Source organism: Stenella coeruleoalba, assembly GCF_951394435.1.
Source record: "Stenella coeruleoalba genome assembly, chromosome: 12".
Lineage (NCBI taxonomy): Eukaryota > Metazoa > Chordata > Mammalia > Artiodactyla > Delphinidae > Stenella > Stenella coeruleoalba.
Window position 1 is genome coordinate 35175573 of NC_137158.1, and position 27988 is coordinate 35203560.

Genomic DNA, 27988 nt, shown 5'->3' on the forward strand with positions numbered 1-27988 from the left:
TACCTGGTGGCGCAGTGGTTGAGAGTCCGCCTGCCGATGCAGGGGACACGGGTTTGTGCCCGGGTCCGGGAGGATCCCACATGCCGCGGAGCGGCTGGGCCCGTGGGCCATGGCCGCTAGGCCTGCGCGTCCAGAGCCTGTGCTCCGCAATGGGAGCGGCCACACCAGTGAGAGGCCCGTGTACTGCAAAAAATAAATAAATTAATTAAAAAAATAATAATAATAAGGGTTTAATTACAGGCTTGGTTTGAGTGAGATGAGCCTAAAGGTACTACAAGATAGACAGGAATAATGTATATATTCAATATTTAAATCAAGAGTAATAATCAGTAAAAGTCCTTCAATAGTGGTCTGCAGATAAGTTTTGCTGGTAGAAAGATTCTTGATTATTAATACTCACATTTTATAGAAGACATTAATTGCTAAAAAAGAAAAAATTTAAAGGTTTGAATGATTCTGACTACTGTTATAGGAAAGATTTTATGTATTTTGCCTTATTTAACACATTTTAAACAAAATGATGACTAAGATAATTCTCAAGATTCACACTAGAAGTGGATGTTGATATTCCAAAAGACTACTAGCATGTCTATAAGATAAACATGCTTCTTGTGTTTGTATAGTGATGACAGGTACCGCAGAGTAGTGGACTACACAGACTCAGTGATACCCATTCCCAGTACCAAAATATGTATTAGTCAAGGTTCTCCAGAGAAACAGAAGCAATATATATGGATATATACAGGCATACCTCAGACATCACAGGTTCGGTTCCAGACCACCTCATTAAAGCCAATCACACGATATTGTTGGTTTCCCAGTGCATATAAAAATTATGTTTATACTATACAGTAGTCTATTAAGTGTCCAGTAGCATTATGTCTGAAAAAACAATGTATACACCTTAGTTTAAAAATACTTTATTGCTAAAAATAGTAACCATCATCTGAGACTTCAGTGAGCATTATTCTTTTTGCTGGTGGAGGGTCTTGCTTTAATGTTGATGGCTGCTGACTGATCAGGGTGGTGGTTGCTGAACATCGGGGTGGATGTGGTAATTTCTTAAAATAAGATGAAAATAAAGTTTGCTGCATTGATTGACTCTTCCTTTCAAGAAAGATTTCTCCGTGGTATGCCATGCTGTTTGATAGCATTTTACCCATGGTAGAAGTCCTTTCAAAAGTGGAGTATGTTCTCTCAGCTTCTGCCACTGCTTTATTGACTAAGTATTTGTAACATTCTAAATCCTTTGTTGTCCTTTCAACAATCTTTACAGTATCTTCACAAGGAGTGGATTCCATCTCAAGAACCCACTTTCTTCGTTCCTCCATCAGAAGCAACTCCTTACCCATTCAAGCATTATCATAAGATTGCAGCAATTCAGTCACATCTTCAGGCTCCACTTCTAAGTCTAGTTCTCTAACACACCTGCAGTTACTTCCTCCACTGAATTCCTAAACCACTCAAAGTCATCCATGAGGGTTGGAATCAATTTCTTCCAAACTCCTGTTAATGTTGGTATTTGGATCTCTTCCCATGAATTACAAATGTTCTTCCTGTCATCTACAACAGTGAATCCTTTCCAGAAGGTTTTCAACTTACTTGATCCATCTGAGGAATCACACACTATCTATGGCAGCTATAGCCTTATGAAATATATTTCTTAAATAATAAGACTTGAAATTACTCCTTGATCCATGGGCTGCAGAATTAATACTGTGTTAGCAGGCATGAAAACACTAATCTCTTGTACATCTCCATCAGAGCTCTTGGGTGACCAGGTGCACTGTCAAAGAGCAGTAATATTTTTAAAAAAATCTTTTTTTCTCAGCAGTAGATCTCAACAGTGGGCTTAAAAAATTCAGTAAACCATGTTGTAAACAGATGTGCTGTCACCCAGACTTTGTTGTTCCATTTATAGTGCACCGACAGAGTCAATTTAGCATAATTCTTGAGGGCCCTAGGATTTTTTACAATGGTAAATGAGCATTGGCTTTAACTTAAAATCGTGAGCTGCCATAGCCCCTAACAAGAGAGTCAGCCCGTCCTTTTTGAAGCTAGGTATTGACTTCTCCTGTTCAGCTATTAAAGTCCTACATGGCATCTTCTTCCAATAGAAGACTGTTTCATCTACATTGAAAATCTGCTGTTTCGTGTAGCTGCCTTCATTTATTATCTTAGCTAGATCTTCTGAATAACTTGCTGCAGCTTCTGTATAAGCACTTGCTGCTTCACCTTGGACTTCAATGTTATGGAGATGGCTTCTTTCCTCAAAACTCAAGAATCAATCCCTGTTTGCTTCACATTTTTTTCTGCAGCTTCCTCACCTCTTTTAGCTTTCCTGGAATTGAAGAGTTAGGACCTTGCTCTGGATTAGGCTTTGGCTTAAGGGAATGTTGTGGCTTGTTTGATCTTCTATCCAAAACACTCAGACTTTCTCCCATATCAGCAATAAGGCTGGTTCACTTTCTTATCACTTGAGTGTTCACTGGAGCAGCACTTCTAATTTCCTTCAAGAACTTTTCCTTTCCATTAACAATTTGGCTGTTCAGTACAAAAGGTCTAGCTGAGGCCAATCTCTGCTTCAGGCTTGCCTTCTTCTCTAAACTCAATCATTTCTAGGTTTTGAGTTAAAGCAAGAGATGTGCAACTCTTGCTTTCACTTGAACACTTAGAGGCCATTGTAAAGTTATTAATCGGCCTAATTTCAGTATTGCTGTAACTCAGGGAATAGGGAGGCTTCAGGAGAGGAAGACTGATGGAAAACAGCTGGTGGGTGGAGCAGTCAGAACACACACATTTATCAATTAAGTTTCCTGTTTTATATGGGCACAGTTCGTCGTGCCCCAAAACAATTACAATAGTAACAATGAAGACTGCTGATCATAGATCACCATAACAAATAAAATAATAATGAAAAAGTTTGAAATAGTTTGAAAATTGCCAAATGTGACATAGAGACATGAAGTAATCAAATGCTCTCAGAAAAATAGTGCAGATGTAGATACAGTTTCCATACACCTTCAATCTCTAAAAAGCACAGAATCTGTGAAACACAGTAAAACGAGGTATGCCTGTATGTATGTTTATGTGTTTGTTTGTGTGTATTGGATAGATGTATGTATACATAAAATATTTATAAAGATATTTATTATCAGGAATAGACTCATGCAATTATGATGGCTCAGAAGTCCAGCTTGTCCTCTGGAAGCTGAAGACTCAGGAAAGCTGGAGGCGTAATTCCAGTCCAACTCCAAAAGCCTGAGAACCAGAAGAACCTAAGGTGTAAGCCCTAGTTTGAGGGCAGGGGAAGGAAGACAAAAGTCCAGCTAAACAAGTCAGAGAGTAAATCCTCCCTCCTGCCTTTTTGTTCTATTCAGGCCCTCAACAGATTGAATGATGCTGACTCACATTGGGAAGGGAAATCTGATTTACTTTGTCTACCAATTCAAATGCTAATCTCATCTGGAAACATCCTCACAGACACACCCAGAAATAAAGTCTAACCAAATACCTGGGCACCCCATGACCCAGTCAAGTTGACACATATAATTAAAAAACCAAGTATGAAAGTGATATGTTTAGATGACTTTTGTTTAAAAGGGATATATCTTTCATCAAGTAAGAAATTTACAAACATAAACACAGGTGTACAAAGGACCATTTTAAGGTTTTTCACAGTAAATGGTACATCACCTTCCCTGAAGATTTTTCATAGCCTTCCTTCTAGCAGCATTAAAGCAACAACGGATATCTATTAATTCTTCTGAGTCTGGGAGTTTGCTTGAAATTAACCCTCCATCATACACTCCTCTGTAGCATCACCTTCTGTACCCATGGCAAATAATACTACTTCTACGCTCCTCCCCTCTTCTTTCAATTTATTGCAGCTTTATCCTCCAACTTACTTGGTGAGGAATAGTAACTTGCATTGTTTTTAATTTAAATATTTGTCTCTCTGTTTTTTAACATATTTATGTAGTTCTCTGTTATTTCCCATGCTATAACATGGCACGGTGTTTATGGTACAGGGTGCAAACTGTATGTGTTAAAGCATGCAAGCCAAATGTTTGTTAATTCATCTTAATCAGTGATCAGGAAACAAAGTTTTAAGTATTTTACATAATAAATTGCTACACAGGTGCTTTACTGTATTTAATTATATTTTAGGAAATTAATTGTGGATTTTAGCCTAATGTGAAATTCATAATAAATGTCACATTTACAAAAATGTGAAATAGACAGTCTGATAGCACTTTGTGGCATTATTACTGCTTTTCAGTAATGTACTACTGAAGTTATGTGGGAGATGCATGTATATTTTTGCCAGGAAAACTGTTATTTTTATTGACACACTAATGGTCCTTTATTACATATAAGATTGTGAGCAAGGGAACAAAATGGTCCAATTTTCAAAGACATGTGCCCCTTTGAAACCTTTTGAGAAACCAGATTTTATACGTATATTTTACAATGATGTTGAAGTATTATTACTGTACTTTTAGTAGATGTTCTTCTGCACATAAAGCATGAAATGGTTCATGTTCAAACACTGTAATTCAGAAGCAATAATAATATAAACATTTAAATTAAATAGATTGATCATTACAGAGATAATATTTTAAATACTATTTTCTACTGATCATTGCATTTTCCTTTTTTTTATTGCTGATAATGATGACAGTATAAATTTATTTCAGAATTCCAAAAGAAAATACTTGTCTCTGAAGTATCTTGCAATTTCTCATTTGCTTATTTATTCCCCCTTTCTTTCTGGAACTTGAAAACGAATGCTGTTGAAATACATAACTAATAAATATTTGTCAGGTATTTGTGTTATGAAATGAAACCCTAGTGTCTCTCTATTCAATTCATTCTACATGCAATATTCATTATAATATATGTCAAAAACTTTTATCATTTTTTGCTCTGCTTTCTAAACCAAAATATCTCTATATCGTAAAACAAACTTTCATACTGAATCTCACCTCAGGTTTTCTATCCCCCTCCAAATTCTCTAAAGTTGGCTCTATATCAAACATTATTCTCTAATGTTTGGCTTCTATTTAGATAGGTTTACACTATTTATTCATTCTTTTTATGTATATTTATTAATTAATAATATTTTCCTTCAAGATTCAAATAGTCTGAAAGTAGAAGAGTAGTAATAATCAAATAATTTATTAACAATATGGAAGAAATGTTTTTTAATATTTGCATCAAAATCATCTCTAAAGAAAATGAAACAAAACAAAGCAAAATACGACAAAACAAAGAAACAAAAAACAAACTTGTTCAGTTGAAGTGAGTAAGCTGACTCCAGGAAGGGTGCTTAAAGAAGAACAGATGATTGCTTTGCTAATATTTGTATTTCTGTTTTGCTAAGTCACATATGCAAGATGAAGTTGACAGTTAAATTAGTAGGACAATGGAAGTTGTTTCAGGGACTTAGTGTAAGAAGGGAAAATGTCTGAGTATTGATAAAAACAGAATTAGCGAATTGCCTGGGTATTCTGTTTTGTATATCCCACTTCATATAATCATGACACTTTTCTTAAAATATCCATTTTGTGGTTATTCTTTGAGGTGTGCGAATTTTTATTTCTTTTGTTTTGTATTTTAGATATGAATCAAAGTGTCATGCCCCATTTCAAAGGGATTGCAAAGCAAGCACTGCCCCACATATCAATTCAAACATTATGCTTGCAGTTCTATTGAAAGATATGAAATGACAGAGCAGAGGGTTTATTAACTGTTGAGGTATCATAGTGATGGTGACTAAGAAAGAGAAGTTTTATTGAGATATAACTGACATATAGCACTGTATAAGTTTAAGGTGTACAGCACAATTTGATTTACATCATTAAATGATTACCACAATAAGTTTAGTGAACATTCATCACCTCATATAGATACAAAATTAAATTTTTTTTTCCTTGTGATGAGATTCATCTATCTTATTGATGTATGGATGTATTGCACTGTGTTAACCCATTCAACAGTTGATAGATCCTTGGGTCGTTTTTAGTTTTTGGTGATTAGAAATAAAGCTATTCTAAACATTCACATAGAGGTCTTTGTAGTCAGTAAAAAATAATATGAAGAAGGATTGTAATTAAATATGCCCTACTTTATGTTGTTAAAAACACGAAAACATAAAAAAAGGCTTTAAAAGAAAGGCATTTAATGGTGTTTCAGTCTTAAGTCTCACGGCTTAATCTGAGATCTCTCATGTTCGAGTTGAACACATTTGAACTCTCTAAATTTTGTGAGCCTCAGCCTTCTAATTATTTAAACTAAAAGACAACCACCTATTTATTTCAAAGAGATGTTGAAAGAATCAAATGAGATAATGTTTATAAATATACTTTGTAAACTCTCTTGTTCAGGCAAAATAATATTTGACAAGGAAGGAGTAACTACCATGTACAAGTCCACACCATAATCGTCTGGAAAGTTAATCCAGAAGGTTTACCTCAGATTTTGGGCAAAAAAAGCACCTAAACCATCGTGTAAATTTAAAAACCTTTCAATATTTTAGTGATAGCCCTTAAACATTTTGCCTAGACTTTAGGAATGAACACTTAGTTTACAGAGGCAGGCTACCATGCCTTATAAAATCCAGACTTTAATATTTTCTAAACTTTAGATAGGAGTTAAGATAAGACAGTGACCACATCATGTTCAATGCTTATTGTCAATATTACAAATTTTTGTCTTTAAAGTTACTTTGGCTTTGCAGAAATATTATGCTAAACCAGATGGCAGAAGAAAGGAAACTATTAATAAAAACTGTCTAGTTAATGACCAGGTGTTAAGCCAAACCAACCTGGCAAAAGGTCATTCATATTCTTTCCAGCTCAACTTGTTTTGGTCGACTAGTTTAAATACATTTCTATGGAGAAACAGTCTTGTGAAAGTGAGCAGAAAATAGACTAGCAACTAAAGGACAATCAATCTGAAAGTATATCCACTTTCTAGATTAAATCTTTTTCTCCAAATTTTCTAAAGATGGTAAGAGGCTGTTAACACACAAAAAAAATAACAGTCTGCATGGTTAAAATAATGAATGGACCAGAATTTAATCAACTGCTACCAAATGGGCTCTTTTAAAATGGCTTTTATTTTGCTCCTAGAAAATCACAATCCAAATATCATATTTAGGCTCTTTTAACATTTACTTCTACTGTGATGAAGACTATGAAAACAGCAGTAGGTGGACATTAAGTGAGAGAAAACATGGTTTCTGGGAAATGGTAGCATGGTTTTAATCATACTTACAGTAGATTCTCAAGAGCATGCTGAGTTATGTGGATCTTTATCATTTGACCACAATAAAATCTTTTCTGCCATGTAGCTTTCTGCCAGTAATAACATAGCAAAATCAGTAGACAGTAATTAGGACCTCATTTTTAATCTGTGAGAAACCTTTTTGTTGACCAATATGTTTAAATGAAATGTCAATCTTGGATACTGCAGGAAGCCTACCAACAGATAGATGGATATTTTATCTAACTTTTTACATATCTGGGAGTAGAAGATGCATGCAAATTAACTTACTTATTTTAATTCCTACTGGTTTGATAGATTTAATTGATGTGGGTAATTCTTTCTTGCTGTGTTATTGATAATTGCCCTTTTATCACCATCTGGTATCTGTTTGCTTTTTCAGTCCATTGTGCCTACATAATATAATTAGTTAGCTTTGCTCCAGATTGCCCATGGGTGACAAAATAATTTTTCAATAGCAATCCAACAGAATATTTTGTGTCTTTAGAATACAGTGTCAGTTTCAGCAAATGTTTGGAATTTTTAGTAAAATTTTGAAAGTTAGCTTAGCAATATATTGGAACAAATTCAGGGAAAGTATGACTAATCTACAGATTTTAGATGTATGGTTTAACTCATTTATTTGTCTTCCAAATTATTACAGATTACATGTACTTTTATATCTTCTGAAATGAAGAAAAGAAAAAATATTCTTACTTCTCTTTTGCACAATCTGAGATAAAAACAATGACTTTAACCTTTGCTGACTGCAGGCCGAATCCTCATTTCTTATGAAATGATTATTCTCTAACTTATTAATTTCAAAATGTAAAACAATCAATAATATATTATTTTCCTCACTTATTAAACATGTACATTTGGAAGACTAAATTTGAAATGGTAATTATTTTTAAAACTATATTACATATGTTTATTGATATGCTTGTACTAGTCATATAAACAATAATGAGAATAAAAGAAGCAATTAAGAAATGAAAGTACTAAATCCAGACACAAAATAATGAGAGAAAAAATATTTGAGGATATTATATATAACAAGATATATCTTTTTTTAATAACTGAGTTGAGAATAAATTAGGCTCTATGTAATTAAGATATTTTTACTAAACTAGGTGTTTGTTAAATAGTGGAAGGAAGGAACACAATGGATAGAGTAGATGGAAATGAAAGGAAAAAAGGAAAACATACACACACACACAAGAAAATGCACTGTTAGATTATAAGGGCTGTGAGGACTACAGTAAGGATTATACCCTTCAGTGGGCTAAAACCATGAAGTAGTGTGTGGCATTTGCATGTCATGGAGGACTGAGTAAAATTTTTAAAGAAATTCTAATAAATAGATATCTTAGTCATACAGATACCTGATGAACTACAGAATGTGACCAGAACTCTGAATGACTATAACAAATTGTCTAAAACTATGTTGAATAATAGTGGCAAGAGTGGACATCCTTGTCTTGTTCCTGATCTTAGAGGAAGTGCTTTCAGTTTTTCACCATTGAGAATGATGTTTGCTATGGGTTTGTCATATATGGCCTTTATTATGTTGAGGTAGGTTCCCCCTATGCCCACTTTCTGGGGAGTTTTTATCATAAATGAAATTTGTCAAAAGCTTTTTCTGCATCAATTGAAATGATCATATGGTTTTTATTCTTCAATTTGTTAATATGGTGTATCACATTGATTTGCGTATGTTGAAGAATCCTTGCATCCCTGGGATAAATCCCACTTGATCATGGTGTATAATCCTTTTAATGTGTTTTGGATTCTGTTTCTTAGTATTTTGTTGAGGATTTTTGTGTCTATGTTCATCAGTGATATTGGCCTGTAATTTTCTTTTCTTTTCTTGTGATATCTGTCTGGTCTTGGTATCAGGGTGAATGGTGGCCTCGTAGAATGAGCTTAGGAGTGTTCCTCCCTCTGCAATTTTTTGGAAGATTTTGAGAAGGATAGGTGTTAGCTCTTTTCTAAATGTTTGATAGAACTCACTTGTGAAGCCATCTGGTCCTGGACTTCTGTTTGTTGGAAGATTTTTAATCACTGTTTCAATTTCATTATGACCAATTTGTTCATATGCTCTATTTCTTCCTGGTTTGGTCTTGGAAGGTTGTACCTTCTAAGAATTTGTCCATTTCTTTCAGGTTGTCCATTTTATTGGCATATAGTTGATGGAGTAGTCTCTTAAGATCCTGTGTATTTCTGCGGTGTCAGCTGTAACTTCTCCTTTTTCATTTCTAATTTTATTGATTTGAGTCCTCTCCCTTTCTTTCTTGATGAGTCTGGCTAAAGGTTTATCAATTTTACTTATCTTCTCAAAGAACCATCTTTTAGTTTCATTGATCTTTCTATTGTTTTCTTTGTTTCTATTTCATTTATTTCTGCTCTGATCCTTATGATTTCTTTCTTTCTACTAAATTTGGGTTTTGTTTGTCTTCTTTCTCTAGTTGCTTTAGGTGTAAGGTTAGATTATTTATTTGAGATTTTTCTTGTTTCTTGAGGTAGGATTGTATTGATATAAACTTCCCTCTTAGAACTGCTTTTGCTGCATCCCATAGGTTTTGGGTTGTTGTGTTTCCATTGTCATTTGTTTCTAGGTATTTTTTTATTTCCTCTCCAACTTCAGACTATACTACAAAACTACAGTAATCAAGACAGTATGGTACTGGCACAAAAACAGAAATACAGATCAATGGAACAGGATAGAAAGCCCAGAGATAAACCCACGCACATATGGTCACCTTATCTTTGATAAAGGAGGCTAGAATATACAATGGAGAAAAGACAGTCTCTTCTATAAATGGTGCTGGGAAAACTGGACAGCTACATGTAAAAGAATGAAATTTGAACACTCCCTAACACCATACACATACACAAAACTAAGCTCAAATAAGCAGAACACTCTTTGACATAAACTGCAGCAAGATCTTTTTTGACCCACCTCCTAGAATAATGAAAATAAAAACAAAAATAAACAATGGGACCTAATGAAACTTAAAAGATTTTGTACAGCAAAGGAAACCATAAACAAGATGAAAAGACATCCCTCAGAATGGGATAAAATATTTGCAAACAAAGCAACTGACAAGGGATTAATCTCCAAAATATATAAACAGCTCATGCAGCTCAATATCAAAAAATAAACAACCCAATCAAAAAACAGGCAGAAGACCTAAATAGACATTTCTCCAAAGAAGACATACAGATTGCCAGCAAACACACAAAAAGATGCTCAACAACACTAATTATTAGAGAATTGCAAATCAAAACTACAATGAGGTATCACCTCACACCAGTCAGAATGGCCATTATCAAAAAATCTACAAGCAAGAAATGTTGGAGAGGGTGTGGAGAAAAGGGAATCCTCTTGCACTGTTGGTGGGAATGTAAATTGATACAGCCACTATGGAGAACAGTATAGAGGTTCCTTAAAAAACTAAAAATAGAATTACCGTATGACCCAGCAATCCCACTCCTGGGCATATACCCAGGGAAAACCATAATTCAAAAAGATACATGCACTCCAATGTTCACTGCAGCACTATTTACAATAGCCAGGACATGGAAGCAACCTAAATGTCCATCGACAGATGAATGGATAAAGAAGATGTGGTACATACATACAATGAAATATTACTCATTTACTCTGTAAAAAGGAACAAAATTGTGCCATTTGCAGATACGTGGATGGACCTAGAGACTGTCATGCCGAGTGAAGTAAGTCCAAAAGAGAAAAACAAATATCATATAATATCGCTTATATGTGGAATCTAGAAAAATGGTACAGATGAACTTATTTGCAAAGCAAAAACAGAGACACACATGTACAGAACAAACTTATGGATACCAAGGGGGGAAAGGGGGTGGGATGAATTAGGAGATTGGGATTGACATATATACACTACTATGTATAAAATAGATAACTAATGAGAACCTACTGTATTGCACAGGGAACTCCACTCAATGCTCTGTGTGACCTAAATGGGAAAGAAATCCAAAAGAGAGGGGATAAATGTACACATATAACTGATTCACTTTGCTGTGTAGCAGAAACTAAGAAAACACTGTAAAGTGACTATACTCCAATAAAACTTAGTAAAATTAAGAAACTGATGGAATCTAAAAAAAAAAAAAAAGATCATGAAGAACCTAGGGGCAGGACAGGAATAGAGACACAGACCTACTAGAGAATGGACTTGAGGACACAGGGAAGGGGAAGGGTAAACTGGGACAGAGTGAGAGACTGTCATGGACATATATACACTACCAAATGTAAAACCGATAGCTAGTGGGAAGCAGCCACATAGCACAGGGAGATTAGCTCGGTGCTTTGTGACCACATAGAGGGGTGCGATAGGGAGGGTGGGAGGGAGAGAGACGTAAGAGGGAAGAGATATGGGGATATATGTATATGTATAGCTGATTCACTTTGTTATAAGGCAGAAACTAACACACCATTGTAAAGCAATTATACTCCAATAAAGATGTTAAAAAAAAAAAAAGAAATTGTCTAGTAGAAAATGGCCAGTCTTCATGTTACATATGTATGACTGGCAAAGGTTTATTATGTTCCATGAGTTTCCTCTAAGACAAAGGAAAAATGAATAATAAAATCAATGTCTATTTATTGGGCTCTCTGGAAATCATTTCAATCCTACTTGACTAGTAGAATTGAAAAGGACATTATTACACACTGAGTTATCTAATTAAAATTAAGAAATCGTTGGCTTTTATTTTAGACTGGGAAAAATGAAAGTTTTCTCTGTGTATTAGTGAGCTTTATGTCTTCTTTACTTTTGTAGCTTTAAATTAATAATTTTAAATTAAAAAGGAATCTAATATCATTGTAAATATAATTTAAATAATATGTAAGTTATCAGAAAACAAAAACAAAAATCCTCCATCATTGAATCCCCAGTGTTTATGCCAACATCCCAGGTATTACACTGGCAAAATTTGATGTATATCTTTCCAAAAGTTTTTCAATATATATTGAACATGATGTTCAATATAAGTATATCTGTTCACAAGTGCGCGCACACACACACACACATATATACACACACACATAAATGTAAAAGTACAGGTTAACTTTTATGTTAAAAGTAACAATATTTCTATTTTTGCTATCAAACTTCTCAGAATTAATCTATTCTAATGCACCTATACACCTAAGTTGTACATATAACACATATGCTTGGATTAAGAAACAATGTATTGAACATCTACGTACCAACTGTGAGCATAAGCAATTGAACATATCCATGATATCTACCTGCCTAATCTTACCACTAGAAGAAAACTTTCCTCCATTTTATTTCTTTGTTTATAAAATAGTTTAACATATGTGCATTGCCTTCAAATATAAATGAGATTAAACTATATGCATTTCTCTATTTTTTTCACAATAGTGTATGTAGGTTTTACTCATGCTGATTTAAATAGATTGTGTTGTTAATTTTCCACTGCTATTAAATTAGTTATAAATTTTCCATTCTTATTCTATAACATGACACAATCTTGGGGCAACATTTTCTTTTGAAGCAAACATGACAGATCAATCATTTAAAAAATCCTGGACTTCCCTGGTGGTGCAGTGGTTAAGAATCCACATGCCAATGCAGGGGACACAGGTTTGAGCCCCTGTCCCGGAAGATCCTGGTCCAGAAGGATCCTGGTCCGTGAGCCACAACTACTGAGGCCCACGTGCCTGGAGTCCGTGCTCTGCAACAAGAGAAGCCACCACAAAGAGAAGCCCTCACACCGCACCGCAATGAAGTGTCGCCCCGCTCACCGCAACTAGAGAAAGCCTGAGCTCAGCAACAAGACCCAACACAGCCAATAAAAAATAAATAAATAAGTAAATAAATAATTTTTTAAAAATCCTAAAATTGTAGGACTTTGGCAGGAGTAGGATGGGGGTATTTTAATACTCTTTCTATTTGTATTGGGCATTAATCAAATTACGCTTTCCAGTTCTTCTTTTACTTTGCATTTTTCATTTTTTTCAAGGCATTATTTTACAAATTGCTACACTTTAAAATATTATTTTACTATTAAAAATCTTGTTTTTATTATTATTTTTTAACATCTTTATTGGAGTATAATTGCTTTACAAGGTTGTGTTAGTTTCTGCTGTATAACAAAGTGAATCAGCTATATGTATACATATATCCCCATATCCCCTCCCTCTTGTCCAAAATTATTCCAACATTTCATTTTAATTTTTTGTGTCTTATATTCTGCATTTTAAAATGAGTTTTATAGAACAATTTCTACCATAATCAGTGCTATGATATTATATATATATTTCAATATATGCAAAATTTTTTCACGCATCTAAAACCAAAAATCAAGTGCAATTGCATGCCATAAATATATACTTTGTAAACAAAGATAGAACTTTAAATATAGAAAGAAGGGGGGAACAGGGGTAAATATATTGTGATTTTTAAGGTATATTAATTATACTATGCCTCCAGTTTTCTACTAAAATCATTTAATGTCTTTCTCATAGCATTTTAACAGGGACAATATTTTTTTGGCTGGGAGAATATACACAGGTATCTAACTTCCTATTCGATGCTTAAATAATTTAGGTCTTATGCCAGTTATTATTATTGACTCACTTTTTGTATTTCTTCTTATGGCTCTCCTAAGTTAATTCCTATATTTCTTGAGTCTCCAGTCTTTTTCCTTTTTGGATAATGTTTTCAGTATATGAAATGATCATAATTTTTTTTCATGCAGTCCCTTAACTATATAATTGACTGATATTTTGGCTGAGCACTCCTTTGAATATGATAATCTATATTTAGATTTAACTCAAGCATTTATTGCAATTGAGATGAATAACGTGGAAGTTAAGTTAGCATATGTGTTAAAACAGACTGTTGTCAGTCTTAAAATTTCATGTTATAAATTCTGGAAAGAGTGAGATTTCTAATTCCACAAAGAAGAAGTAGATATATTTTTCTTTATCTTCTCATTATGTACAAAAAAAAGCACCAAAACCCTGGACAGTATATCAATATACAAAGTAAACATAAGAAGATTCTAAAACATAAAGAAAGAAAGTACAAGGGGACCCAAGGAAAAAAATAGTGTTGGCTTCCCTGGGTTTTCTTATTGCCTCACATCTCTCAAAGTTGGAGATGAAGAAACTAGCAACCAGGAAAGCTAACAGACAGACCAAAAAACACCCCCTCCCTCAAAGCCTACCCCTTCTAGCAGAAGGACCAGTAAAGGGCCATCCTGGCAAATCAAAAAAGAAGAAAAACCAAAACAACAACTTTTAGACATAACACTCTACTCCACCCAAACCCAGCAGAAACAAATGTGTCTCTAATCCACAACAAAAAATGGCTGAGTAAGGAGCCTAAACATTGATACTGGTCAGGCTGTAGAAAGGTACCTCACCACCCTTGCTGGAGGGGTACCAGAAAAGGCCAAGTAGATTGCTTGGATTTTATCCCCACTGGGTGGAAAATATTACTAAACACTTAAAGAAGAATCAATATTAATTCTACACAATCTCTTCCAGAAGAGGAGGGAAAGCTTCCCAATTCATTTAATGAGGCTAGCATTACCCTGATACCAAAACCAGATAAAGACAGTAAAAAAACCAAACCAAATAAAACCTGTAGACCATTAACTTCCATGGAGGGAGTCACAAAAATTCTTAACACATTATTAACAAATAGAATTAGCAAGATATAAAAAGAAGTATGTATCATAAACAAGTGGGGGTTTTCCTGGAATAAATCAATCTATGTAGCCCAGAATCTCAATAGCATAAAGAAGAAGAATCATGATTATATCAACTGGTAAAAAACATTGGACACAATTCAACACCAATTAATCATAAAACTGTCAGGAAAGTAGGAATAGAGGGGGACTTTCTAAACTTGATAAAGAGCATCTACCATCAATCTATAGGCAACATCTCACTTATTGATGACAGACTGAGAACTTTCTCTGTGAGTCTGGGAACAAGGCAAGGAATAAGGATGCTCACTAACTCTTATTCAGTATACTACCGGAATTTCCAGCCAGTGCAATAAGGAAAGCAAGAAATAAAAGGCATAAGCACAGGGAACTATATTCAATATCTTTTAATAAACTATAATGAAAAAGAATCTGAAAAAGTATATGTGTGTGTGTGTATGTGTGTGTGTGTGTATATATATATATATATATATATATGAATCACTTTGCTCGACACCTGAAACTAACACAACATTGTAAATCAACCATACTTCAATACAAAAATATATAAAAGGCATACAAATCAGAAATAAAGAAATAAAACTGTCCCAATTTATAGTGACATTATTGTTGATATAGTAAATCCCAAATAATTTCCAAAAAAAGAAAAATTTCTGGAATTACTAATTGAGTTCAGAAAGGTTGTGGGATACAAACTACACATACAAAAATAAATTTTACTTCTATATAGTAGAAATAAACTTATGAACAAAACAATTTAAATACAATACCATTCACAATAAGAAAAATTTGAACACTTTGGTGCAAATCTAACAAAACATGTACATAACTTCTGTGCTGAAAAATACTGATGAAAATTATCAAAAAATATCTACATAAATGGAAAGATATATTACCCTAGTTGATACATATGTTTAATGTTGTTTCCATCAAAATTCCAGCAAGATTTTTTATAGATATAAATAAAATCATTCTAAAATTTCTATGGATGGGAAAAGGAACTAGAATACCTAAAATAATTTTGAGAAAAAAAAAGAAAAAAGTGGAAGCAATCAGTCTACCTGTTTTCAAGACAAGTATAACTTTTTATGTAGTTTATTATATACAAAGAACAAGTAGCTTGGTATTGATGAGGTATATAAACATAAAACAATAGACCATAACAGAAAACCAATAAATAGATTCATATAAATATACCCAACTGATTTTTGATACAGGTGCAAAAGCAATTCAAAGGAGGAAGGATAGCCTTTCAACAAGTGATGTTGGATCAACTGGACACTTATTAACTCAAAATGGACTATGTACTAAATGCAAAATGTAAAGCTATAAGGATTTTAGAAAAAATAATAGAAAACTCTTCAGGATTTAAGGCTACACAGAGAGTTCTTAGAGTTGACACTACAGTATAATGCATAACAGGAAAAATTGAACAAATAGACATCATCAAAATTAAAAATTTTTGCTCTGTGAAAGACCCTGTTAAAAGGATAAAAAGTCAAACTACAGACTGGGGTAAAATATTTGCTGCATATCTTAAAAAGCAAATTAGAATAGATATTATATAAACAATTCCCAAAACTCTACTATAAAAATTAAAAATCCAACTAGGTAATGAGTAAAAGACAAAAAGAGACATTTCAACAAAGAGAATATACAGATAACAAATGAGCACATGAAAAGATGTTCAACTTCACTAGTCATTAGGGAAATACAAATTAAAACCACATCAACAATACCAGATCCTGGCAAGGGTGCAGAACAACTGGTCCACTTATGCACTTCTGGTGGGAATGTAAAATGGTACAGTAACTCTGTAAAACAGTTCAGCAGTTTCTTTAAACTAAACTAACATGCAACTAATCATATGACCCAGCACTTGTACCCCTGGGCATTTATCCCAGAGAAATGAAAATTTATGTTAACATAAAAACCTATATGTGAATGTATATAGCAGCTTTATTTATTAAAGTCCCCAACTAGAAATAACCCAGATACCTTTAATAGATGAATGGGTAAACAAACTGTGGTACATCCATACAATAGAATACTACCCAGCGATAAAAAATGAAAGGATTATTGATACACACCACAACGTAGATCAATCTGCAGAGAATTACGCTGGGTGAATAAGGCTAATTCTTAAAAGTTATATATTGCATGTTTCCATTTATATAATATTCTTGAAATGTCAAGATTATTGAAATAAAGAACAAACTAATGGTTGCCAGAGATAAAGGAGGAGGTAGTGATGGGAGATGAGTAGATGTGGCTATGAAAGGACAAAAATGAGGGATACTTGTAATGATGGAATTGTTCTGTGTTTTGACTATAATAGTATCCCGGTTGTGATATTTTACTATAGTTTTGCAGAATGTTAATGATAAAGGGTATATGGAACCTCCCTTTATTATTTTTTACACCTGCATGTGAAGGTACAGTTATCTCAAATTTTTGTTTTTAAAAATTTTAAGTTTTAAAAATGCACTTATACTATTTTTCTTGGTGAAGAATAAACTATTTCCAAGCCTCAAGTTAAATATCAGTCTTTCTTTGCCAAGCTCTCTCTCTGATTAGCCATCAGCAATACTGACAATGTTTCCTTTCTGACTTATGGCTAACTTCTTATGGTTGACCATGCCCAGACCTGCTTTAAGTCTAATGACACAAGAAGAAATGGAATCCCAGAGTATATACGTAAAGTGAGGTAAAGATTTTATTAGGTAGTATTTAGATAGACCTTGAGTACTGACATGGCACCCTCCTCAGCCAGTGGAACAAAAAGCAGTAAGAATACACTGTTATTGCCTCTTCTCTGCTTTTAAGTATCTCTTTTCACACATTGGCTCTTACCACTTAACACAAGGTTTGCCTGCAGGAGCAAATGGCAAGGAACTGAAAGGAGAGCCATGCTAATCACTTGTACTTACTGAAAACCCTTGTACTTCTCTAGTTTGCAGATTTGATCACATAACAAGTAGAAACCACCTAGTTAGATTCAGCAGGGTTGGTGCATTTTAAAATACACCATGCTCTTTCTGTCTAACCAACCTTACTTATGCATTCTTCTGTCACAACACCAACATACTTCTATTGCTTTATTGCTTTTAGTCTTGAAATGTTGATTTATACTTCTTGTTATACTATAGTGTCAATTCCTTAAGAACAGAGACTCTGTGTGATATATTTTGGCAAACACGGGACACAGATCTCAAAAGTGCCAATGTGTTTTGGAGATTTGGGAAAACTAGTTTTTGCCCTACAAGCACTGTGATTTTATTTTTCCTGCAGTGTGACTATTTTAAGAATGCATTACACCTTTCTTTATTCTCCCTCTACCTTTCTTTGTATAAACAAGTATGTGTACATATATGTGTGTGTGTGTGTGTGTGTATATATATATATATATATATATATATATATATGAAATAAGGTGTTATAGATACTCTTTTTACTTGGCTTTTTTTTTAACTTAACAATATTTACAAATAGAATCCTCCTCCTCTTAGTTAAGACTACAGATTACCATAGTTGTTTCAACAATTCTCCTATAAACAGGCATTTGGTTTCTTTCCAATGCTTTGTAATTATAAGCAATGTTGTAATGAATAATGTGGTGCATACACATTTTTGTATTGTTGCATATATAACTGGGGTAAATTCCCAAAAGTGGGATGCCTGAGTCAAAAGGTAAATAAATGCATGTATAGTTTTGTTAGATATTCCCAAATTTCTTTCCAAAGTAGTTGTACCAGTTTGCATGCCTACCAGCAATAATGAGAGGCCCCTTTTCCCCAAAGCCTTGCCAAAGGAATGTTAGCATACTTTAAAATTTTTGCCAATCTCTTAAGGGAGATATGGCATCTCATTGTATTATACATGTCTTTTCTAACTGTGAGCGATACTAAAAATCTTTTAATATGTTTAAGGGACATTTAAAAATATTTTTGTGTAATTTTAAATGAGGTTTTTAGTCATCTTCACTATATACATACACATATACAGAGTGTACATATATATGTAAATATATATGTACTATATTGTGTATATATCTATATATTCATGTATATATTGAAAAAAGTTTCTCCCAGTTTATTGTTGGTGTTTATGCACTGCAGATTAACTTTTGGGTTGCGTATTTTTTAAACTTTTGTATAATCAACTTTATCAAAATGTTCATCTGCATGGTTAGAACACTCTTCCCTGCATCTGAATTATAGAGGAATGCATCTATGTTGTCTTCTAATATTGTATGGTTTCACTTTTTACCTTTAGATTCTTGATCCATTTGGAATTTATTCTATTCTTGTGTATGTGTATTGTTCATTTTTTCCATTTTCTTTGGTAAAAAATTAGAAAGCTGATTTGAAAAACAAAAAAATCTATAATCATAGTTCCCAAGGAAATAATTTGTTATAATATGTCCATTAAGATATTTTGTGTGTGTGTGTGTGCATGTATCCTTTGTGCATGTTTGACTTTATTTCTTTATTTCTTTCACTTTTACCACTTTCCTGTTGAAACAAAACATTTTAAGGCATGAATAACATACTATCATAGTTGTCTCCTAACTTTTATGCCTATTTCCCTAACTGGAAGTGTATATTGATTGTCTTTCTTTAATACTAAAAATATTTTGTAAAACATGACCTTTACATAGAAATCTTTATGTATATATGGCATCTAAATAATAAAGAAGAATTAACCCTTAATTATATTAAAAAGACATAATTTAAAAACTTTGTTAAAAAATAACTTAAAAATATTACATTTATTAGCACTGGGTGGTTATTTAAGAGGAAAATATTTAACAAGACATTACTCAATTTCCTATAAAGATGATTGACAAGGAAAATGCAGGGAATATAACCTATGTTGCATTTTTTCTTGGGAAGAAGATCACATTCCTCAGCCAAGTTTTAAATGGGTTGCAATACTACTCAGCATATTCCAATGTCAGCCAATTATCTTGTAGGAATTCATGGAACTGGGCATATAGAAATCAGTATAATGTGAGTAATTATTGTGTTAAGCAATATAAATCAACGCAGTAGGAGTAATAAAAGGCTGAGAGACAACAGTAAAAATAAAGCACTAAAATATAATGAGAAATATGACAAAAATGAGATCTATATATATATATATATATATATATGTGACAATTGCATTAATAGAATGCCTAGTCTTAGGTCACTCTCCATCGATGTCTTAGTTTTTGAAAACCTTTCCAGTATATTAACAGACATGTGTAACAATGCAAAAGGACATAAAAATATATACCATCTATTTTAAAAATGCAGGATGCCTTTACTTTTGATTGTGGAAGAAATGAATAAATGCTCGTTGTATAGCATTCAATTTAGGTTTCTCAATTCTGGTTTATTTCTAAGTTTAGTGAGTACTAGTATGAGAACAGATCAAAAGAGTAAAATATTTTTTACTTATTCCACTTAATTACTGAATATACAAAATTTAGATATAAAAGAAAGACTGAGTAAAACTTTTTCCTTAAAATTTTTTCTTATGGGCTTTTATAAACAATCATTTATCTCTGACTTATAAGCTTTTTTGATTAATCAAGCTGATTTTCAAATCATAAGGTAATAAGAGCAGGAGTCGATTAGATAACAGTTGGGTAAACATAGTGTGAATATGCATCTTCTAACTTCAGTGAGTATTACAGGTCAAATGTCTACACATCTGAGTAAAAATAATATCCTTTTTCCACTGTTTTTCTCAGACTACAATATCTTTAAACATCTTAACCAAGAATATAATTTGCTTCTACTTCTGAGCATTCCCATGATTTTAGAAATGGCAGTACAAGGTTTCAAAACATAGGATGAGAAATGGCTCAAGAATATTGTCAAGATTTTTACTGCATTTCAGTTGAAGATAGTCCATTATATCAATTCGTATATAACCCCTCCTCAAGATACTAATAAAGTCATAGAAAAGAAACTGATAAAGGTATTGACCTACTACAATGAACAAGAGTAGAAAATATCATTAGTTTATATATGATTGCAAAGATTACTTAACAAGGGAAATCAGATGGCTCAATAATGATTGGTGTGGTACTTTAAAGAAGTTAAGCCAAATTTATGCATACCAGAGTCACAGGCATGGAGCAAGCCCAATTCTCATATAAAAACTGTAGACATGGAGTCTGAAAATCAAGTAAAATAGAGAACAACAATAGGAAGTAGAGCTTATAACAAGGGATTAGTTGAAACTTTTCGTATACATTATTAGTTCATTCACCTTCCTGATTAGAATGACCTGCTGCCAGTATTGTATTTTCCACAGGCCAAAAAAGAAGTGTTCTTTTTTGTAAATTAGATCAGTAATCTGGAGAAGTAACAGAAGAGTTGGGGTGGGTAGTGAAACCAAAGTAGAAAATCTTAAACTCCTGGACAACAGGAGCTCCAAATAAAAAGTACATCCCCACACTCTGTGGAAGGAACAGGCATTTGGAGAAGACCAATTCCAAACTGGGGAAGGGAGAGGAAGATTTTACTACACATAAGAATGTCTGGCACCTGCCCTACTACATGCCAAAACTAAATGTTCTCAATTAAAAACAGCAAAAATATTGCTATCTATCTCATAGGGCAGTTTTATGGATTAAATTAGATAAAATATTGAAGAAAATATACTTACATGTAAAGGAATATTATAAGGACTGAATGAGTATTCACTGTTTTTATTCACAGTGCCCTCTAATAATTGTGACAACCGAAAATGACCCCAAACGTTTTTTAACCTTTACTGAGGGCCACCTAACCATACTCAAAAGCAGAACCTTTCGAATAGTCTAACCGTTTAACTTAAGGTTTACAGCAGAATTTCTATTGCCTCATCACTGAATATTTTTAGGCAATCAAGAATCTCCAGATACTTGAGGAACCCTCACAATGTGAAAGAGCAAGATCAAAATAACAGAAAAAAGTGATCACAGGGGAAAACTAAAACTAAAATAATAATGATAATAATAAAAAGCAAGACAAAAAACAAAGAAGGAAATTTCAGGCAATACAATAAAATTAGGGTTGATCATGTTAATTAAAGATGCATATAGTAAATTTTAGAAAACTGGTAAAAATTAAAAATTGAAATTATTATATAGACATTCAATATAGGAGAACTGCATAATAAAAGTGAATAATTCATGTAAAAGGCAAGAAATAGGGAAAAAGAACAAAAATGAGAATATTAAAATGGTAGTGTTAAAATTAAACATTGTTAATGAAATTGAAAGCAAATGACTAAACAGTATAATTGAAATTTAAAGATTCTCAGAAAAGACAGAACCAAACTAAATGTTGTCTACAAGAAACCCTTATATACAGAGTGGTTAAAAGTAAAAGGATGTAAAATGATATACCATACAGACCTAATTATGAGAAAACTGAATTAATTCTACTAATACGAGAAAAGAAAGACTCCAGGAGCAGGAATAGCATCAGTAATAGTTAACTCTCAAAAGATATATTTAAAAATGTACCATGAAGTAGGGCATGGAAATTTGATTGGAAAATGGTAAGGCAGGGTTTTATTTATTTATTATGAGCCTTTCTTACTCTTTTATTCTTTCTGATTATGCACATATATTGATATTACATTAATAAAAATAAATGGACAAATGTATATGTTAGAGTTTATGAGATGAGATCTCCAGAATAAGTATATTCAGAGATTCGAACGCAACCCACTGAAGAAATGGTTGAAAAATTTATACTTAAAGTTAGCACTAGTGATGAGGGAATTTTTAAAATTTGCATTAGCCTCGTGTAATATCTGTTTTTTTAAACATACATATATTGTATTAATAATTAAAAATGTGTAGAGTTATTTTCTTTCTGGTAGAAATGTGCTAGAAAATTACTGGAAGGCACAATATCCATCATCTTCCAAAGTGATATATGGATTAACCATACTGTCAAGCAAAACTCCCCAAATGTGGGTTTATATTGTAAATAAATTAAGATTTTCCAGTTTATTTGAAATATCGCTCAAATTGGTTTGTCTGCAATTAAATACAAACTTTACAGATTTTTTTGAAATGAAATAATCTTCAGAATACAATCCATAACTTAAGAGAGGATAGTGCCTTGTTCAATACCTTTCAACAAAGGTTTGCTGGATTAATAAGTGACTGGAAATATAGTAAGTCAATTATATTACTATATGCATTCAAAGGTAAATTTTGTGTACTTCCACAAATTTTGTTTCTTTTATATTAGTTATTACAACTATTGAAGAATGAACAAAACAGATATGAAGGGATATTTCTTGATTTCCTTTTTTAATTTTTAGATTTACAGATAAATTGAATACCTGCAATCTCTTCTATAAGAAAATATCTCTGGTGGGTCTTCTATTCAACCCTCCTGTGAGTTTTTGATAAACCAGGTAGAGTCCATTTATTCATCCCAGGAACAATTGGGTAAAGAAACACTCAAAATTTTTGTTGGTTATTATTTGCTGTAGAAAACAAATGGTGAAACAAAATCTCCCCAAAAGACAATAATCAAGCAAACAAATATTATCGTGAAATTTATAGAAAAATTTTTATATGCCATTGGTAATATATTGAATTGAGAAATAATAGGAACTTTTGCTAATCATCTGTTAGTTGGTTTTATTTTTATATAAATTGTGAGGTAAATTATTAGAAGTGTGTGCTTGCGTATTTTCTTCTAGAAACATCTGGAGATTTTTTTTTTGATACTCCGAGATATTTTCCAGAATATTTCTCAACTTGATAGACAATTTTATGTCTAATTTCCAATATATTTCTTCCCTGTGTTAATTAAAATTAATAGCTAATTTTCTCATTTTTAATGAGTTTGTATAATACCTTATCATAATTCTTATATTAAACTCCAAAATAATAGAAAAATCCTACTGCCTTTATGTTTATTTTCTGAGTGATTCTAATTCACATTTCTGGTGTCTTCTTTTTAACTATTTTTTGCTCCATCTTTAGTAATCTACATTTTTATATGATTAAAATTGGAATACTAATTAAGGTTGACTTCATAGGCACTTTCTCTCTAAAACCAACTTAAAAACTATGTTGTTTTACTAGAATACAGTAAAAACTGTGGCCTACTTTGAACTTGTTCCTAGCTCCTGCCTGGGAAAAACCTATCCTTTGGCACTGACACTACACGAGGGTGTAGTGAGGGGACTATAATGAAATTGTCACATACGGTGAACAGACTGGAAATGGAGCAGGTACCCAACCTCTACCAACCCATACGAGCTATTATTTAGATTGATAATATTCCCAAGGTTGTTACACATTTAACACCAACATACAAAGTAGAGAATAACAGTAGTATTCCTAAGGCCAGTATCTCGAAGATTAGTTCACTTGAGAAGTTGACACTTGAGAGATTCCTTCCTATATCTGAGTCTTTACCACTGCAATATGTTCAGAGAATTGATGAGGCTAGCCTTTGCTTTGGGCCTGTTATGGTGTTTTTATCATTTAAAGTGTTCCAGTAAAAGAGCACCACAGCACCCCTGGGAAATAGCTAACATCCTCCACTGCCAAGAATAAGCAATGTGGAGGTATTTAGGGTTTTTTTCTTTTTTAAAAATCTATAATTACCAAATTGTAAAGGAGAAAATCCCTCTTAAAAACTTAACAGCTTTCCTTAACATTTTGTCCTGGTTTGGAGCCAAATAATTTGAATTGTATTATAGAAAGACTTATACAAATAAGCATTCCAATACATTCATGCATAGGTAGTAATGGTAATTGGTTGGTTCCAGGTGATTTCACTTTTTTTTTCCTTTAATTGACACAAGAAGCAAATCTACCTAAATAAACACGGTGGTGGGTTTGCTGAGCACCAGCCAAGTTAAAAGCTTTTAGTACCTGTCGAAAAACTCTTATGATAACAAAAATGAAAAATAAGTCTTATAATTTGAATGGATTAACCATTGAGTAGTTGCATAAGAAACTGATTAAAACATTCACTGAAAATATCTGGAATTTGATGTGTCTGTTGAACATGGCAGGCTTTTCTCAACTTCCCTGCATATTCTGTTCATTTCCCTAAACCCTGTTACGCAAAATATTAGACAGAACTGAGAAATGAAAAAGTCATCAAGAAGGCTCACAAACTGATATCTACTTCTATTCCTTCTTATTTCGTATATGAATGCATATGTTCATACATTTTCTGCTGTTTTATTTCCTTTCTTCCTTGGAAGTGTGGCACTCAAAGTCACGCAAGTGATAGTCTCTTCAAAATCTCCTTCTCCAGCTCCTTCAGGAGCTGTCCATTTACACTGTTCACATTGTCCATTCACACTGATAGAAAGCTCTTTCTGGACCCACAGCAGCAAGATCTCTGTACTCATCCCTAATGATGACTGCAATTCCTTTAATGAGGGCATATTATTATTTAAAGATATAATAAAGTTTAAAAATAAAAGATATCTTTTCTCTCTCTACTGTCAGCTCCTCTCTTGGTTCAAGCTATTATCATCTTTTTCCCTTTGAATGCTGCAGCCAGATTTCTTAAGCAGCTCCAAATGCTGCATCATACTTATTTCACCCATTCTTCCTATCTATTTGCTCAATCTCATCTTTCTACAACAATATGTGGTATACATTTCCTTCCTATTTAAAGTATTGTCTTGTTTTCCAACTGCCTTTATAGCAAAGCCCAAACTCCTGGGTTTACTATAGAAGACTTTTCAAAGATTAGTTCTCACTTATCTGTTCATATTCACTATATAGTCCTTCTCTTTCAAAATATACATTGATGTCATGTGGCAGCCTGGATGGAAGGGGAGTCTGGGGGAGAATGGATACATGTTTATGTATGGCTGAGTAACTTTGCTGTACACCTAGAACTATCACAACATTGTTAATTGGCTATACTCCAATATGAAATGAAAGTTAAAAAGATATACATTGGGGCTTCCCTGGTGGCGCAGTGGTTGAGAGTCTGCCTGCTAATGCAGGGGACATGGGTTCGAGGCCTGGGCTGGGAAGATCCCACATGCCGCGGAGCGACTAGGCCCGTGAGCCACAACTACTGAGCCTGCTCGTCTGGAGCCTGCGCTTCGCAACGAGAGGCCACAATAGTGAGAGGCCTGCGTACCGCGATGAAGAGTGGCCCCTGCTTGCGGCACCTAGAGAAAGCCCTCGCACAGAAACGAAGACGCAACACAGCCATAAATAAATAAATAAGTAAATAAATAAATAAGTGCCAAAAAAAAGAGATATACATTGATAATAACCACTTACTTAGTTATACTTAGTATACATTAACTTATTCCACAACATCTTGTTTCAAAAGGATTTTATCCAATTAGAGAAACTTAAAACAAAATATATTTTTGTGTATAGAGAAATTTTTCTTTTTATTTTCCACAATCTATTTCTTTTGAATATTTTCTCTTTGCACATGAGAATGTGAATTGTTTTAATGGAGAAGTGAAGAATCTATTTACCCTACATGATGCTGAGACTTCAAGAGCTGCATTCTCAGTATAAGGAGAAGATAGAAATAAATGTGCTCCTATCTTCACTGACAGCATAGTCAAGAAATTGCCTACCTGCATTTTGTTCTGGGGAAGAGAAAACGAAAGATTGCAAGAACTTCATAATCAGGTATTGTTTCTCATACATGTTTGAATTCTAAATTGAAAGCTAAACTTTTGAAGCAGTATCAGATTGTCCGTGAATTTGGGCATCTGGCAGAAGTCAATACAAATGCTCTCTGAAAGAACCCAATTTGACCTGGGCCTCAACTTTCACAGATAACATGCCAAGGAGTATCAGCTGAGTCAACTATCAAATTAAACAAAGATAGTATAAGGAAGAGTTAACAAAAATAAATTACACTAAAATAAAGAAGTTGAAAAAAAAAAAGAATGAACTCAAAGAAAGTATAAGAGAGGAAATAAGAAACAATGAGTGCAATTAATGAAGTAGAAAACAAATACAAAATAAACTGTTAAGAGTCTTTGAAGAAACTATAAAGTTGATAAAGCTGTGAAATTTTTATACATCAAAAATAAGACAAAACACAAAAACAACGTTAGAAATGAGTATGGGAGCAACATTGAGTTGCCACAAAAATATAAAATACAAGAGGACATTAAAAATATTTTATGCCAGTTTTCGGACTTACCAGAAGATGGCGGAAGAGTAAGACGCGGAGATCACCTTCCTCCCCACAGATACACCAGAAATACATCTACACGTGGAACAACTCCTACAGAACACCCACTGAACGCTGGCAGAAGACCTCAGACCTCCCAAAAGGCAAGAAACTCCCCCACGTACCTGGGTAGGGCAAAAGAAAAAAGAATAAATAGAGACAAAGGGATAGGGACGGGACCTGCACCAGTGGGAGGGAGCTGTGAAGGAGGAGAGGTTACCACACACTAGGAAGCCCCTTCGCGGGTGGAGACGGCGGGTGGCGGAGGGGGAAAGCTTCGGCGCCCCAGAGGAGAGCACAGCAACAGGGGTGCGGAGGGCAAAGTGGAGAGATGCCCGCACAGAGGGTCGGTGCCGACCGGCACTCACCAGCCCGAGAGGCTTGTCTGCTCACCCGCCGGGGCGGGCGGCGCTGGGAGCTGAGGCTCGGGCTTCGGTCGGAGCGCAGGGAGAGGCCTGGCGGTGTGAACACAGCCTGAAGGGGGTTAGTGCGCCACGGCTAGCTAGGAGGGAGTCCAGGGAAAAGTCTGGACCTGCCGAAGAGGCAAGAGACTTTTTCTTCCCTCTTTGTTTCCTGGTGCGCGAGGAGAGGGGATTAAGAGCGAGGCTTAAAGGAGCTCCAGAGACGGGCGCGAGCCGCGGCTAAAAGCGCGGACCCCAGAGAGGGGCATGAGACGCTAAGGCTGCTGCTGCCGCCACCAACACGCCTGTGTGCGAGCACAGGTCACTATCCACACCCACCTTCCGGGGAGCCTGTGCAGCCCGCCACTGTGAGGG

General features: G+C 34.0%; 1 long non-coding RNA gene across 1 annotated transcript; it reads right to left on the reverse strand.

Annotated features, from left to right (window-relative positions):
* Nucleotides 1-13: 13 nt before the first annotated feature.
* Nucleotides 14-27988, reverse strand: LOC307195377. The gene is made up of 3 exons (XR_013830822.1): nucleotides 27953-27988; nucleotides 27183-27337; nucleotides 14-183 (listed from the first exon to the last, which is right to left on the reverse strand). It is a non-coding gene; the product is annotated as an uncharacterized lncRNA (long non-coding RNA).